A 6,427-nucleotide genomic window follows, 5' to 3' on the forward strand; every position below is an offset into this window, starting at 1 on the left:
GGGTTGCGTAACTGTAAGTGTATAAGTTTTTTTTTTTACTTGACCTTTGTGTCCGTATAGTTCTTCAACTATAGTTGAAGTTGTGTTATGTAGCTTCCAAACACTTCAGAGGAGTGCGCAAGCGTCCCCTGTTGACGGACAAACTTTCCTAACCAAAAGCAAATTTGTCTGGAACTACACTTCAGCTGCACACAGAAAAACTGGACATTTACAAAAAAAAAGACAGGCCAGCGTGACATAAAAAGTTAAAGTTTGCTTTGAGTTGTTCATCAAAATAAAGGATGTGTTCTTTTGCTAATTGTGGCGAGGCAATTCAATACTTTTTACTCCAGTGAAATTCAATTGATGTACACTGTGGGCACATACCTTAAATCTTAACATTTCCATTGTTTTGCCCTGAGGTAAATTTACAGTTAACACTCGTTTGCAGTGACAGGGCATTTTACACACTACATGAGGGTAAGCAACAATGAAACAGCCTTGCCAATCCGTCACGTTTGTCGTGGCTTTCTCATTACTACTGTGACTTCAGGTTTTACAATGATGAGCTATTTTGGTTATTTTAAATATACTTGTCAATGTTGCCGATTAATTATTATACACAAGTTAGACAACACCAATAGACACGCCCTACCTTGATGTCACGTTCGCGCTCATCAGGCCATACGCCCTAAAAAGGGACCTTGACAGAAGGCCACACGAATATTTCGATGGAATCAATAACATGACAGAGAATACATTAGCACCATTTTATAGATAGAACTGAAGACCCTTTTGAAAAAATAACAGTTTTTGACTCAAAACTATTAGTTAATCAATTTTGAACATTTAAAATAGGCGAAGGTGTCAAATTTTTGTTTTTTAATCCATTTTTTATACAGCTATTGCAACAACTATAGGCCTACACAAAATTTATGAGAGTTTTGAACTAGATTTTTTAATCCAACATACATATGCTGTGAGTAGTCACTGATATATAGCCCTTGAGGCAACACTTATCGATGGCAACTATTTCTCATATAGCTTTAGTCACATATTGAAATATCTTTGGTAGAAGTCAATGCATCATTATGACATGTTAGGTTATATATTCCCCAAGAGATATACTTTAGCTTTTCACTTTATATTCAGAGTCAGTGTGAATTACTAAACTCTCTGTGATTTCTGACTAAATCAGATCTCACTAAAGGGAGCGTCATCAATCTCCTGTCATTCAGTACACACAGTATGACCTGTACCTTTGATGCTCTGTAGTGCTTGATGGTGTCTTTTGTCAGTACGAAGCAGGATTTTATGTCCTGCTCTTTGATAGTGCCACAAATTCCTCTGCAAGGACACACACAGTACCAACCGTTAATGCAAAGAATAAATCAAAAGGCCACTCATGCCAAATGTTGTGTAAGAGCAAGGTGGTTGTAAAAGTTAGTACAAAGGTAAGAGAACTTATGCAAATGATATAATGAATTTCGGTTGTGAATCTCAAGATGCAGCTATGCATTTCATCTTAATCAAATCGGCTGCTAGCAGATCCCTCCAATTGTAATGCCTTTGCTGGAAACAAACATGAGTGCTTTTGAAAATGAATTTTCCCCCATGGCCCAGTTTACATACCATTATCATTTCAGTCCCATCTGCTCAGATGTCCAGATGTTAGCAGTGTGACAGACTATGGCCGTGAACTGTAATCCTCAAAGGTGAACAACAGCTTAGTAGCAATAATATGAAATGGTGGTCAGTAAACTGTCCCGTCAATGAGTCTGACCCATTTTGACAACCTATTCCATTAAGAATTTTGTTTCATGTGAGCACAGCACATCAGCTACACTACAATTTACTTGAGCTTTTCTTCTTGATGAGGATCATGTGATGATAGGTTGCCACAGTAACAAAGAATGACAGTAAACCTACTTAGAGAATGAAATATATCACGATGACCACATGTATCTCAATCTCACCAACCACATGACTGTCCCCATGCCGCAAAATGATTAGATCACCCTTCACACATAAATCAGAATCTGAGATGTCGCCACCAATATGCTGTATGATGAAGAAAATGTGCTCTTTTTATATTAATATTATTCACTATAGAAAAATTCTGTAAAACTGTTACTCTGCCTATTTAAGAAAAAGCATGTTGCATGTTTGCAGTGTCAATGCTATGCTAACAAACTCACAATTGTTAAAAATTCACCAAAGTTGGAGGGCAATGTCAGAGCTGAAGTCATAAAACAGCAAATGTATCACTTTTAGCAAACAAAGGCATAGGCTTCCGTCAATCTGAGCAGTGGGAACCCTTTGGAAAAGTAGTAAGGGAGAGTTTGGGAGCCTCATTCAAAGCCTTTGAGACATTGATCTATGGATAAAGTTGAGCAGAGGCGCTCTCGCTCAGTGTGAGCTGAATTTCTATGCAGGTGATGAATGAATGTGCTCTGCAGTGCGTGTCGTGGATGTATATCACTCTGCTCCCTACATGATGGAGAGATAAGTTACTGCAAACCTGCAATGTCATTCTACACCTTCCCTCGGGAAGAGGAGGGGTCGTGTGCTTGGTTCGCTTCAATTACTATAAATTTGCTGAAAGTCAACCTTGCAAATTCCTGCTCAGATCTTAGGTGGAACGAGGGAGAAGTCTTCCTTTAAAGTGGAGCTGAAAGCCTATGATAGCAGCGAGTGGTGGACATTAACTGCAGACGAAGCCTCAAGCAATGCTTCAGTGTGCCAGTATTCAGTATTACTAGGGAGTCTCAGCATGGACACTGAGGTTCATTTAAGGAGACTCTCCCATCTCAGTCAAAACATATTCATGAAGACGATGACAAATGTGTGCCATTGTGTCCAACCCTGACCCATCCGATGAGTTACCTGCTATTGAACACACCTGTCATTCAGGGGTCAGTAAGACACTGCTCTCTGAAAAGGAGCTGCTTTACAGCCTCTGAAATATTCACGAAAAGCAGCAGGAAGATGAATGGGCACCCGTGTCCCCGCTCAGGGCCCTTGTTAAAAGAAGGCGTTGATCGAGAGGTCAAAGCTGGAGAGAATTTTAAACATCCATTGGCCCAGGGCCCCCCGGGATCGTTACTGCTCACTCCTGAATGGAAGGAGAGCCGAGCCAAGAGCAAGAGAAGCCTAGCACTGTGATATATGAGCATAATAATTTCTCGCTCTCCTCCTTTTTTTTCTCTAGGCAGGGCTGGCCCACACTTCATCCTCTTGCATTTCAGTACAACCTATTCCACTGAAACCTCTGCAGCAGACTCAAGCACTTCCTTTTCTCTCAGCGGCCTTTTTAAAGGGAAACTTCACCCAGAAATTAGAGTTCTGTCATTATTTTTTCACCCTCACCCTCATGTTTCCAAACCTCAAAGTGGTTATTTTTTTTCCATGGAACGCAAAATTAGAACATTTCGAAGAATTGTTATACAGCTCTTGCCATACAATAATTAAATTCACCAAAAAATAAAATAGTTCTGTCATTATTTTATTACCTTCATGTTGATTCCAAACCTCAAAGCGGTTATTTTTCAATGGTACACAAAGGGTAGAAATTTTTTAATAATTGTTATCCAGCTCTTACCATATAACAACAGTTCAATTCACCAAAAAATAAGTATATATTTTTTTAAAGTAAAATTCAAAAAAAGGCAGAATTTTTGCCATTATTCATGAAAATGTTAACCTTCAGAAAGGTCAGCTCTTGCCTATGTTCAGAATTTAAAATTTACACTTATTTGGTTAGTTTACATGCAAGATTCAAGATTCAATTGATATTATTTATATAATTTAAGTTTCTTTTTCAATTTTGGTTCCACAAAGTCATTATATGATTTCAGAAGACAAGTCAAATGGACTGTACTTTTACAGTGTTTTTGTTTTATTTTATTTATTTATTGTTGCCATTTTGAAGCTTGACAGACCCCCCCCCCCCCCTTTAAGCGCTTTGAATTTCTAATGCCTGATACAAAAAGGCAGGATGATTATGGCAGATAATTATAATTTTAGAATGTGCTGCTCTATTCTTTTTTCAAGTAGATCATTATAAGACACAGCAGTCACAATATCTACAAATAATCAACAATTCTACTGCCCGGTGGGAACCCATCATTAAATGTGATAAATGCAGCTCTTGGAACATCCTGACAGAGTTGAGAAAAGTGCACCCTTCATCCACAACACAGCAATATTAATTCACTCACCTTACCCATTATGCCTGAAGTGAGAAGTACTGAGATACTGAGGTCACTGCTGCCATCTACTGTGGTGTTTGCTGTTAGGAGACATGCTATGTGATTTGCCATGAAAATTTCAAGTCTGATCTTTATTTTCATAGAAAATTTATATTTTACACAGTTCTACACATGCACAGTCACACAATAGTCCATATCAGTAAATATAGACCAACAAGTCATTTTTTCTTTTTAATTCACAGAGCAATCACAGAATTGCTGACTTGAGCATCTTTTCTTGAAGACACCATGGAGAACACTTACACTGTTGAATATTAAATCTTAAAGCACTAAAAAAGTCTGAAAATCTGTAAATTAAGTATAAACATTTATAAATTATCTACAAATGGAGTACAAAAGAGTAACCAAGTAATGAACACATAACGTCCAGTCACAAACGAATACTCGGGATTCATGAAAACAGAGATAGAGATTTATTTTAACTCAAAATATATGTAATCTCTTTTATTTATTTTTCTTTTGGCAAAATGATGTTGCAAGCTATACAGGCAGCTGAACATTTCATACATTCCTTTTTGGCTATCCAACCTTTTTTTTTTTTTATTAGAACCTTCCATGTTTTTCTTCTACAAGAAATAAACTCCATTCATCCTAAATTAATGTTATATATTTTTTCATTAAAATGCTTAAATATATAATACTTTTAAGATCATCTTTTTTAAAGATTTAAAAAAAAAAAAAAAAAAGTCAAACACACACAGTGTTTACCCTGGATCAGACCATTCAACAGTGCAATCTCAATCCAACTGGCCACATTATTGTAAAATGCCACCAGATGCTGGCCCAACCTCGCATTTCCAGTTGAGGGGCAAGATGTTATGTAAACTACTAGATTATAGCTTGAGCTATCATAGGTAATTTTGCCTGAGGGTATTACTTAACCTGTATTTTGGTAGCTGACACTATGTATAATAAGGTCCTCAGCAAACAGACTATCACAAGGAGTTTGATTCTACCATAGCAAGCAAAGACTCAGGAAAAACAGCCTATGATAACAGCAGCAAGGATATGTCATTTAAGCCTATAAATGATGTTCTCATAACCAGCCATGACCCATTTGTTTAAACCAGTGTCAAAAGGGTTGTTCACCCAAAAATGAAAGTTCCACCCTCATGTTGTTCTAACATGTATGACAGAAGTTTCTTCTGCGAAACATAAAAGAAGATAGGCCTATTTTGAAGAATGTTGGCATCTGAACAGTTTTCCATTGTATGGCCCAAGGAGAGAGAGTGAGAGAGAGTGAGATTTCTCAAAATATATTCTTTTATGTTCCACGAAAGAAAGAAAGTCATACAGCTTTGGAATGATGGGAGGGTGGGTAGCCTAAATAATGACAGAATTTTCATTTTTGGGTGAAAATCCATTCACACAGAACACATTCTTGCGTTTAAAATGGAACGGCAAAGAATGTAGTGTTTCTATGCATGTAGATAAACTACTTTTCACCTAACATCACTTTTTAAAAACAAACGAGAACATTGAGAAAATATGTTGCATGTTTACATAGAAAAACTATAAAAACCTATCGCAAAAATGCATTCTGTGTAAACCGGCCCATAGAAAGTGAAATTTGAGGAGACACCAAGAGACCATCTTTGCTTAAATATTTCTTCTTATGAAGACCACACCACCCTTATAGACTTTAGAAAGGAACAGGAAACAACTTGTAATTAGCAGCACGTCACATTATCACAAAAGTTTATAACAACATTTGTCCCTTTTCAGTTTGAAGGGGTTGCACGAACATGGATGCAGAGGGGGGAGACACACACACACACACGAGCCATTCACCAAAACACACGCCGATTGTGCATTGAAAAGCAAACACAGAAACTTTCCATTGTATTTTTATAACTTCAGAGTCATTCTCGTGACAGACACTGGAAAGGGAGATCTTAGAGCAAGCAAAAGGGAGGATACTTGGCAAAGACTGATGTATGGAGACATCAGATGTAGGTAATATACTGTACTTACTGAGTTTAGATGAAGGCCACAGCAATGTTTAAAAGGATTTGCTCATAGACTGTCCTAGTCAGTTATCTTTCTATGGAAATATGTTTTTTTTGATTGTGGTCCGTTTTTGTGTTTCGGACTAATGCACTTAATATGGTCTGGAGGTTTATATCAGTTTTTACATTTGACTGACAATGTCAGACCATATTTGAAGTGCTTACTGG

Source organism: Sinocyclocheilus grahami, unplaced genomic scaffold (assembly GCF_001515645.1).
Source record: "Sinocyclocheilus grahami isolate Dianchi unplaced genomic scaffold, SAMN03320097.WGS_v1.1 scaffold1057.1, whole genome shotgun sequence".
Classification (NCBI taxonomy): Eukaryota; Metazoa; Chordata; class Actinopteri; order Cypriniformes; family Cyprinidae; genus Sinocyclocheilus; species Sinocyclocheilus grahami.